The following is an 11,953-nucleotide window of genomic DNA, read 5'->3' as shown; positions in this document are numbered from 1 at the left end:
TATCAACATACTCATATGTTGCAAAATCTCTACACAGTCAGGAATATTTCCGAATAACCTATTCCCAGAATCATCAAGAAGTGTTAACCTTGTACTTTTGCACAATGGCGCTGGAATTGACCTATTGAAAAGGTTATCTTGTAGAATCAAAGACCCTGTAAACCCATTTAATGGAAGATTTATCAAATATCCACTAAGTTTGTTGCGTGAGAGATCCAAGTAAGAAATGATTGGCATTTTCCGAAACCATGTTGGCAGAAGTCCATATAGGCTAGCATTAGATAACACCAACTCCTCAAGCTTCCTCTGAGTTTGCAACCACTATGGGAATCCATATGCAATCTTGCAAGAACCGAGTAGAACATTTCTCAATTGGAAAGGAGGTTTGTACTCACGTGAGATATTGAAGATCAGTTTACGGTTAGAAGTTGTATCCAAATACTCCAACAACGAGAGATTGGCAAAATGGACTTCTGAAACAACTCCTTCTAAAGAATTGTTAGACACGTCTAAAAGTGCTAGTTTGGAGACTTGCCCAACTGAAACTGGAATATTCCCATTTACAAAATTTGAGGACACTGAAAATGCTTCTAGTGAAGCTAGCTTTCCTATAGAAGCTGGGATTGGACCTGTTAGATGTAAAATAAGTTTTGCTTAACATGATAACATCTATAAAATACGGCAAGGGCAAGGCGAAGGTTGCCTCCACTGCCGATCAGGGGAATCGGTCAGAGTCGGAGACCGAGAGTGAAGAGGTAGCGGGGAACCCTGGTGGTGATGAGACCACTGTTCCGGAGGTTGAGACAGCTGTCACCTCCGGGCAGCCTAGTACAACGACGGTGACCGGCGTGAAGAGGCGGGCTCCATCGGGTTCGTCCCCGCCTATTCGCACCTTCAAGCTCAAGAGGACTCGTAAGTGTAAACTTTAACTTTAACTTCATATCTTTCCGCCATTATATTTAAATATGTTGTCTTCATGCAGGCGTGGATGCAACCGCATTCCAGGGTGGAGCGGGGAGGAGCACTTCTGGACCCATGACGGTAGGTTTGGTCAACCTACCCGAGGCGATGACCCAGGCGGCTGCGCCTGCTTCACGTGTTGGTTCAGTTGCTCACTCGGTTGAGGCAACTGTTCCAACTGTGACGTCGTCTCCGCCGGCTGTCAGTGCCATATTCACTGATTCCTTCACTGAGCTGGCAGTGAGTTTTTCTGCGGGCTCTTCCGCAGCGGCGACCACGGTTGTGAGTTCACCTCCGTTGGTTCCTACGACGGCGGCTTCAACCGCGCATCCGGCACCGACGACCACCTCGCCCCCGGCCGGTTCAGCAGGTATGTTTGGGGTTGGGGCGTCTAGCCAATCTCTGCCTCCTTCCCATCTGCCTGACCTCTTGGATGGATATCCGCTAGGTTCGGGTGATGGGTTTGGCGGCTACAGGCCTGTCGTCGACCCTACAGGTGCGTAGGGTTAATTTGGCCTGTTATGTTTTTTTTTTTATCATCTTTTCCTAACTGCTTTTTGTTTTTGCAGTGTCGGATTCGAATGAGGTGTTTGTTCCGCGGTGGAACATCCGCCGGGGAACCACCCTTCGGACGGCTGTGGACTGCGTCGAGTGGGCGCGCCACGCCGCCCCCAGTGGTGCACTGGGAGAAGCTATGTCAAGCTACCAGGAGGGTAGGCTGACAAACGAGCTTCGAATTCTCCTTGCCCAGATGCAGCCGCGCGTCGAGCTGCTTTGTCGTGAAAACGACAAGTTAAAAGCAGCTCGTATCCAAGAAGTAGCTCAGGCGCGGGCTGTCCGGGAGGAGAACAGGAGGCTCTCCGCCGTTGCTGCGGAGAAGGAGAAGGCCTTCAAGGCCCTTGAGGTTGAAGTTCAGGCCCGTCTCGAGGCCCGTTCCAAGGCTACCCAAGCTGTTAACGAACAGCTTCGGTTGGCTAAGGAAACCGCTCGGAACGCAACTGAGAGGGCCACCAGGGCTGAAGCTGTTGCTAAGCCTCTACGCACCGAGAATGAGGAGCTCAAAGCCAAATTAGAGAGGCTCCAGCAGGCTCATGACGCCTTGGCCATGGAAGACGCCAAGAAGCTTCAAGAAATCTTGGACCAGAGGGGTATGCTTGACCATACTGAGCGTAAGCTAAAGGGCGTTGAAGAGGCTGCTGCTAAGGAAGTGTTGCTTGCCAACCTTAACAAAAGTGAAGCCGAACGCGCCCGTAACCAAGCTCAAGCTGCCCTCCAGGAGGCTCTGGTTACCAAGGAATGGCTTCTACGAGAAGCGTTGTCGCATGTAAGCTTAGCTTCATAATGTCTTCACGCTTTTCTTTATACTTAGAAAAGGTTTTGATACTTGTATTTTTGTTTTGTAGGTTGTGCATCGGGTCTTCACGGACACATCATATGACGATGCCATGAGCGCAGCCCTCAACGCTTCTTATGAGGATGGGGAAAAGGCTGGCTTCCTGCTTGGTCTAGGGTTCGTTGAGAAGGGCATCCCGCCTTCCAACTTCCCTTTATATGATGTGGATACTGAAGCTGCTTATGACCAAGCAGTGAACCAGTATGCTGCCTTCCCGCATCCAGTGGTGGAGAAGGTGAACGAAGTTGCTGCTGCTGATGATAGGTTAACCATTCTCAAGACCTTCCTTGAACCGCCACAGCCAACTGATAGTGCGGGTACAAGTGGGTTTGGAGGTAGTGGTCCTGAAGCTTGAACCTTTAGATCCCTTCCCACTGTTAGGATAGGTTTATGTTTTTGTATAGATTTACACTCTTGTAGGCGGGTAGATACCCGGCCATTCTTGTAATACTTGAATTTTTATGGAATGTAAATCTTTTGTGCGGGTAGGACCGTCACTCTTGCTTTATAAACGTTATACGACTTGCTCATGCATATTATAGTTTAATTTGGCACTTGTTTTGCCGCATAAACAAAATATGATTCGCTTGTGCATACTTTAGTTTAACTTAGCAATTTCTTAAGTACTTTGAATAAGTTAACCTATCAACGTGGCAGATAATAGGTTAAAGTTTTGCTTCCTCTTTCGTGATTGTGCGGGTAAGACCGTCACTTGTACTTAGTAGGATGGCTAAACTTTACCAATATCTGACCTGCGTGGAGGTTTTCCTCATTTTTTCCTTGAAGATATTTTCTAAGTGTTCTGAATAAGTTAACCGTTCGACGCGCGGTTGTCAATAGGTTAAAGTTTAGTTTCCTCTATCATGATTTGTGCGGTTAGGCCCGGCACTTTCATTTAGTGGGATGACCGAACTTCACCTATGACTGACCTGCGTGAAGGTTTGCCATTGTTTGTGTTTATGCGGGTTTTGCCGCCTTCCACACGCAACGATTTCTTCACACTTATTTATGCGGTGAAAACCGGCATATCAGTGTTTTGAATAAATTAACTGTTCGACGCGCGGTTGTCAATAGGTTAGTTCGGTGTCCTCTATCATGATTTGTGCGGTTAGGACCGGCACTTTCATTTAGTAGGATGATCAAACTTTACCTATGACTGACCTGCGTGAAGGCTTTCCTTATATTTTCTTTAAAAATTTGTCGTTTTGTGTTTATGCGGGTTTTGCCGCCTTCCACATGCAACGACTTGTTTTCCCACTTATGTATGCGGTGAAGACCGGCATATCAGTGTGGAAAGTTCATTAAGTATAAATGTAAGACCATCAACGTCAATGTGATAAGGAGAATCATTTCCATTAAAAGTGGCTCTGGGCCTTTTCTTTTACAAGTTTGGAATTGATCTACATGCAGACTGTGTAATTGAGCTCCCTTCCATGTTCTTGGGAGTGTCATCGAGCCTTTCGAGCCGATATGCACTTGGTTCGGAATCTCGTTGTTTACGCAGTAAGTAGTCTCCGACATTGAAGCTGCAGTTTTATTCGTGTTTTCCCCAACTGGGGTTCTACACGCATTAGCCTGCTCAGCGTTCATTACGCCACGAGGTGCGTGAGCGTCCCATCTCTGACAAATGCTTCGACGATGTCCTTCAAGTCTACGCATTCCTCGGTGTTGTGGCCTCTTGTCCTGTGGAAGTCACAGAATTTGCTCTGATCAGCGTTGTGACGCTCTCGGATTATTGGAGCCTTTGGCCATGGGAGTATCTCGGTGTCGAATATCTCGGTGACGCTTTTGGTGAGTGGCGTCCATCTGGAGTTCCGGTTTGACGACGGCATGTTATCCTTTCCGCCTAACCGAGGGTGCGAGCCGGATGAGGTGTTAAAGTTTACCCTTGACTGCCAAATGCCTAGCTTCCTCTTTTTGTTTAGTCGGGTGGTAAGGACATTGTTTTCTCTTGTTTTCTGGGTGTAGAGGTTTGTGCTCTGGGGAAGATCTCTACCCAGTTGCTTTTCCGTTTCCGCGAAGCGTTTAGCTGCTGTCATGATGGCATCCCATGTGGATGGCATGCCATCTTTAGCCGTTAAGGTGCGGATGAGCTCTGGGTCTTTTGTGCCCTTGATGAAAGCAGCGCGAACAAGATCTTCGCTAATACTACCCAGACTTAGCTTCTTTGAGTTGAAGCGAGTGATGAAGTCTAGCAAAGATTCATCTTCCTCTCGAATGCAATTGAGGATTGTCCATTGCTCTTCGGTATACTTTCTTTGTTGGCTGAAGTGTTGGCTAAACTTCTGTTGGAAGTCTGCCCAATCATAGATGTGGTGGACCGGTAGACGGTCAAACCACGCTCTAGCCGCTCCAACTAGCGTCATCTGGAACATATAACACCACGTGGGTTCCGTCCAATTGCTGACGGTTGCCCCCGCTATGAATCTGTTCAAATGATCGTCTGGGTCGGATATACCATCATAAGTGCCGATGTTGGGCATCTGCTTGGCACTCTTCGGGGCGATTGCTTCCGCAATGTCCCTTGCAAACTTGGACGTTCCCGCATTTGCAACAGTTGGTCTAAAAGCTTTGGAGAAGTCACGTGGGTTTCTACCCGCGTTTTTTGGTTTGAAAGTTTCTCCCAAATTCCTTCTCGGTTGGAAGTCCGTGTCCTTACGCTTCCCTTTCGCCCTATGGCGAGGGTTTACGACGGTGTCGGATTCCTCCGAATCATCGTCCAAGTACTCGCACTCATTGCTCATGTTGAGCTGTTGAGTGCTTCCGAATTCGTCAACCTGTTGGAGTGAACGTAAGCGTTCATCCAACTCACCTTGGAATTCCCTTTGACGTTTTTCCGCCCACGCTTTAACTTGTTCAAGTGTTTGGCGGGGGTGCCTCGTCTGTTGTCTTTCCACCTGGGTATCAATGAATCCCAGGGGAGGATTGTTTACTGCACTTGCCCCGGCTCGGGTAACCGGGGTAGTGTTCGTAAAATTTACTGCACTTGCCCCGGCTTGGGTAACCGGGGTAGTGTTCGTAAAATGTGTGTATTCGCCGGTGTTCCCCCCAGTAGCTGGGGTTGTGGTTACCGGGGTTTCTTGGTTACTCCCTGGCCTGAGGACCGGAGTAACGTTAAACATCTTTTCGGAGGTTTTGAAAAAACTGAATTAGTTCTAGCTTTTATGCACGGATGGCGCCAATGAAGAAACACTAATTGACCCCGGACATATTACGGATAATCTGGGGGTTAAATAGATGTTTCCCACGAGGTTTAGGTCCGGCAAGATGGTTCCTCTGATGACCTGCAAAACAGACACCGTGAGCTCGTCACTTAGAAGGGGGGTACCTCCTTGTGACCACCCTCCAGCGTGAGAATCAGAGTAGATTGCTCTTGAATATAAGTGTATATTAAGAGATTACTAGAAAAGATAAGATGTGATAAGGTAATGTAATGTGTCCATACCATTCCAAGGTGTTGGAGTATTTATAGCCGAAGGTAGGTTTCCAAGCAGGTACAGCCGGCTGAATAGTATTCCTGTTCTGCCAACTGTGGGCTACGCACGTGCCATGCTGGTGGTTGGTGGGTAGGCAGCGGCTGATAGTGACCAGGCCGGCTGTGTACTATTCCTGTTCCACCAACTGCAGGCTATGCACGTCCTCCGACAGGTTGGTGAGTAGGCAGCGGCTGATAGTGACATACAGTACAAGAGCGTGCTGCTCGTCATACTGTTGTCAGTGAGCTGTCGTATCTTTGGTCAGATCTTTTGTCCATACCTCGTCAGGTACAGTACAAAAGATCCTCCAGTATCGTACGGACTGGCTCATTTGTGCGGGAGTGTTCCCGGCTTTGTGCGGGAGTGTTCCCGGCTTGCTCACTCCTTCAGGTGACATTACTGAATTATTTAAGAGTTAAGTGCCTTGTGCGTGTAGCCTTGCTGCGCGGGTAGCCTTCCCTGATGGCTAGTATCCGTTGCTGCGGGAACAAGCGGAGTACGTCGACCATTGGGAGGTTTTTCCTGCGGGAACAGCTTGCGTACTGCGCGTAAGGACGTCATGTCTCTGAGCATGGTGGATCCTGCGGATCCAGTTGGTTTCTGCGCAGACGTCTCTTCAAGGTGAGTTGCGAGTTTAGCCTTTGCGCAGACGTCCCTGTTGAAGGTGAGTCTTGCGGGTTCAACTGCGCAGACGTCCCTCTTTGAGGTGAGTCTTGCGGGTCCAACTGGGCTCTGCTGGGACCTACCTCTTCACCTTGGTCTCGTTTAAATAGATTACAGATACATGAAATGAGTTTTGCTTAACCTAAAGCCTCTTTGGTCTCGTTTAAAAATTTGTTATCATGAAATGGATTGTTTATTGAAGAGCTCAAATTAACCAACAAATTGCTCAAAAGAAATATGGTAATGAGTAGTTACCTCCTACTACGTACCATAATTTATTATTATCAGAAGTGGTAACAAGAAATTAGGAGCCATCCAATATCGATAATCATAATCAAATGCACAAACTATTATTGAAATATTTTTAATTTTCATATGGCACACTTATTATTTATAAGCAGTTCAGACAAAAACTTTTTGGGTCAAAGTCAAACCCAGAAGTATTGAAAAGTAAAATGATGCATACACATGAAGAACAAATTATTATTGAAATACTTTAATTTTCGTAATTATATATGGCATACCAATTGTTTATAAACAGTTTATACATACACATGATACAAACATAAACAGTTTATACATACACTTGTTGCTCACTTGCCTTCTGTTTCGATGTAATCTAAATATTTAAAGTAAAAAATTTGAGTTTAATTTCAAAAAAAAATGTATTATAAAGAAAAATAATAACTGCAACAAAAACATGATTTATAATAATTTGTCTTCTTTGCCCCTTTAAATCTTGGAAACTCTTACTGCAACTTCCACATATATCTTGTCCATGGTTACCTCCGCCATCATAAAAAGCTTGTACCTCCATTGCTTCTTGAACAACAAGACTCCAGTAATACCCCAAAACCCGGTTGCAAATCCACACGTTATGTCCAAGTAAAACCATAAATTCTTTGGATCATTAGATGCTTTGTATTTGTTCTTGCTGCATTTGGTGGATTCTCATGATTGGAGCAATCATTTGGCAGAGGTGCGCCACATAGATCCCTGTTACCAGCATATATTGATGGGTCGGGAAGTGTTTGCAGTTGATTTCCGGTTGGAATCCGTCCTGACAAGTTGTTTTGTGACAAATTCAGGCAACTTAAAAAGTTCAAAGTTGCCATGCTTGAAGGGATCGTCCCGGTAAATTGGTTGTCCGAGAAATCAAGAGACTTTAATGCCTTCATGTTCCCAATGGTATTGGGAATACTCCCATTGAGGTGATTGTGAGACAAATTGAAACCTATCAACAAGACAAGTTTAGTTATTTCTGATGGGATTTGTCCGACAAGTTTGTTGCTTGAAAGATCCATATTAAACCCGTGTTCACTGGGTCATGCATAGTAATGTTATGACTCCAAGATCAGCAAATATAGTTTTTAAAAGATTGGGTTTTGCGATTCAAAAGGGGGTAGCGGCACAGCTTGTTGCCCGCTTGCCTTCTGTTTCGATGTAATCCAAAAGACATAAATGTAAATCATTAAGTTGGATTCCTTTCATGACCTGTGACACAACTTTGCCAGAACCATACCCTCCACTATAAATACTTTGCTCTCTTGCCTCAATCATCCCATTCAACTCTCCAAAACAATGAGGGATGGATCCTGTTAACTTGTTGTGGGCAACATCCAAAATTTGAAGATATGAACATTTGCACAAAGATTGAGGAATTCTTCCTGTGAAGTTGTTTTTATGCAACCTGAAGACGGTCAAAGATGTAAGATTTTCTCCAATCCATTTTTGTATGTTTCCAGAGAATTTGTTATTTCCCAAATCCAAAACTTTTAAGGTTATCATATTCCCTAAATCTCGAGGAAGCTTGCCACTAAATTTATTGTCATTTAGTTGTAACCATATCAATGATGAAATATTTCCTAAGGAACATGGAAGGATTCCCGACAGCCTATTTGAACCAAGTATAAGTGTCTGCATGCTTCGCAGATTCTCTACACAGTCAGGAATATTTCCAGATAACCTATTTCTGGAAACATCAAGAAGTACCAAGTCTGTTCTTCTACACATTGACCTTGGAATTGACCCGTTGAAAAGGTTATCTTGTAGAAGCAAAAAATCACCATCGCGTTCAAGCCCATTAATAGGATTTCTAAATGGAAGGTTTATCAAAGATCCACCAAGTTTGTTATGAGAGAGATCTAAGTAAGAAATGGAGCGCATCTTCTGCAACCATGTAGGTGTAAGTCCATATAGACTAGCATTAGATAACACCAACTTCTCTAACTTCCTTTGAGTTTGCAACCATTGTGGAAATCCATTTATAATCTTGCAAGAACTAAGTTGAACATGTCTCAACTGGAATGGAGGGATCCACTCACGTGAGATATTGAAAGTCAACTTAAGATTATAAGTTGTAGTCAAGTACTCCAACATTGAGAGATTAACAAAATGGGCTTCCAAAACCACTCCTCCTAAAGAATTGTTAGACACATCTAAAATAACTAATTTGGAGAGTTTCCCAATTGTAACTGGAATCTGCCCTGTTAATTGGTTTGATTTAAGAATCAATTCAGTTAAATCCGTTAATCGTCCCAATGATTCTGGGATAGAACCACTAAATTGATTCCAAGAAAGCTCAAGTTTGGTGAGTTTTCCAAGGAATGTCGGAATGGTACTAGTTAAATCATTATCAGCTAGATATAATTCTTCCAATGATCTTAATCTCACTAAAGATTCAGGGATTAAACCAGTCAAACTGTTTGACCGGAGATCTAAGACTCTTAAATTGGTTAGTCTTCTGATAGACTGAGGAATTGAACCGCTTAAATCATTATGATCTAGATTCAACACCTCTAAAGCATATTCGGAACATTTTGACATGTTTGTTGATGGGCCCTATCATTTCTTCTCCAAAATAAATACCTGACATGCTCAATTCCTTAAGATGACATTGTCTCCACATTCCAACAAGCTCAGTGTGCTTAAAGTTATTAAAAGAAACATCAAGCTTTAGAAGGTTAGGCATAATAGGAATTGGCGAATTCAAAGTGTTTCCAAAAAGGTCAAGGACTCTTAGTGAAGTCATGTTCATTAATTCATATGGAAATCTACCATCAATATAATTCCGGCCAAGACCAAGATATTGTATGTTGAGTGGGCACTGAAATTAAAATACGTGGGTGAAAAATAGGTACGGTAAAGATCAAGATATTGTATGCTAGAAGGGATCATGTTTAGAAAGTTTATAGAGTTCCATGCAGCACTAAGATTATAGGATGAAAGATCAAGGAATGTTAAGGATGTAGCTAAGGTCATGTTAAGAAAAAAGTGTGGGAGTTGACCTTCAAAATTGTTGTAGCTAAGGTCAAGATGTTCGAGGTTGGGAAGTATTTTACTTGAATCAAGATGTAGACCAAGATCAACATTGTAAATTCCACAACCACTTAAACTTAAGTACGTTAATGATGGAATCATGTACATTACCACGTCAATATTTTTTGCTGGAAACAAATTCACATCAGTAAGATCAAGAACCTTTAAATTGGAGAGATTTCCAAGGTTATGGGGAATAATACCACACAAACCCATATAAGAGAGATTGAGGTAACTTCGCTCTTTGAAAGATCCAATGAATTCAGGAATATGGCCTTGTAAGAAATTATTCCCACTCAAATCCAGATGTTTCAGATGCCTCAACTCAGCCAAATAAGAGTTCACCTTATCACCTACTAAGTAGTAATCTTCTGGGTCATCGTCATCACCCCTATAATTGATGAAGGCTGATAACACTTCCTGTGGCACCATCACAACGTACTCCTTTCCATGAGCAACAATCAACACCAACCCATGATGATAGCATTTTGTAGTTGTCTTTGACACTGTGTTTGAACCTGAGTAGTGCTAGTCTCTCTCGCTCGTGGCAGCATACGGTTGAATTTTGAACCCCCATACAAGTATATTTGGTTGCAACCAAAAGAACACTAAAGAAAATGAGATGAAGCCCCCAAACCCATTGATTATCCATCATTCACACTATTTTTTTTTTAGTAAAGTGATACAGACTAGATATGAGTTGTCATGATGAACACACTACATTAATTAATAATTGCATAAAGCTGGAAGACTTTGCAAGTCGTTGCGGATGATCAGTGCACAAATTGCATCCACAAATTGCATTCTTCTATCCTAACCGCACCTTGTAATTCTTTACTTCCCGATGGATAAACTTAAAACCATTTTATGACGTATATATCCAAATCTTTGTAGATAACATTTATTATCAAATTTAACACTTAAAAAGTATTAGAAATTCGAAGACAGGTTTTCGAAATTAGATTTATTATTAATACTATTAATATTTTTGGAATGGAGACCGCACTGAGAGCCTGTAGGGCCAATATTATATATTGTTTTTAGGATTGTATATGTCGTTTTATTTTGTTTTAGTTGGTGTAGTACGTACTCGGTACGTTTAGTTTGTAGGTTTATTATGTAAAGTTTGAAAAAATGGGGACCCTATATAAAGGGCCACTTAACCCATTTCTCCAATACTCCAACTCTTTCACTTCAAGAAAAACCCTTTGGAAATAAAGTTTCTCTCACCTACTTCTCATTTTCTCTCTTTTGTAATAACAAACTAAGATCCGAGATTCGAGTGTCGTTGTGGTTTTCGGGTCAAACTTTTCGGGTTTTGATCATAGTTTTTGTTGGATTTAAGGTTGATTTCGTGTTACTCATCTCTTTTGGAGTCCCTTACACCTTGGAAATACACGAAAATCACCAAATCTAAGTTTTTAGTGTTTTAAGTTTTTGTGTCCGAGCTCATATTCGGCTTAAAAACTCAGATCTAGGCCGATTTATTGATTTTTAGACTAAAGTCTTTTTGACTTTTTGGAAGTTTGGGTGTTACATTCTCAAAAAAAAAATTGCATCGGGTACTGTAGCAGTCGCTTCCGAGGTACTGTAGCAATCGCATCGCGCGAGGTACTGTAGCACTTCGCACAGGGGGGGGGGGGTACTGTAGCAACTCGGCACTGTAGCAACTCATGCGAAAAAAGAAATTTCGCATGCACTGTAGCAACTCGGGACTGTAGCAACTCATGCGAAACACTGTAGCGACTCGGCACTGTAGCAACTCGGTACTGTAGCAAAAAAAATCTGGTTTTAAAAGTTGTTTCGCTTCGCACCAGATCATTTCGCTTCGCATCAAGAAAATTCGCTTCGCTTGAGACTGCTTCGCGTCTCATCAAAATGTTTCGCTTCGCTTGAGACTGTTTCGAGCAAAATTCTTGTTTTTGTTAAAAATCAAACTGTTTAAGGACTGTTAAGTGTTTGAGGCTATTGTGACCATGGCTAGTATTGATTCTGATATGTTGAAGGGGGTGCTTGTTACTTGAGAACCAAGTGGGAACCAATACTAAACCTCCAAAGTTTATGACCTTAGATGACAACTTTGCTGATTTCAAATGGAGGTTCATGAACTTTATTTCGTTGACTGACTCTGAGCTGATGAGAT

The 11,953-nt window shown here is 43.0% G+C and overlaps 1 pseudogene; it reads right to left on the bottom strand.

Moving 5' to 3' along the window:
• Positions 1-7,224: 7,224 nt before the first annotated feature.
• Positions 7,225-10,465, bottom strand: LOC143605689 (receptor-like protein EIX1; annotated as a pseudogene).
• Positions 10,466-11,953: the final 1,488 nt, after the last annotated feature.

The sequence above is a fragment of the Bidens hawaiensis genome, unplaced genomic scaffold, assembly GCF_021521415.1.
Source record: "Bidens hawaiensis isolate Kalapana, Puna unplaced genomic scaffold, B.hawaiensis_p1.1 tig00070777_1, whole genome shotgun sequence".
Taxonomy (NCBI): Eukaryota; Viridiplantae; Streptophyta; class Magnoliopsida; order Asterales; family Asteraceae; genus Bidens; species Bidens hawaiensis.
The sequence above is the reverse complement of the archived record's forward strand: the minus strand, read 5'-3'. Positions and strand labels throughout refer to the sequence as shown.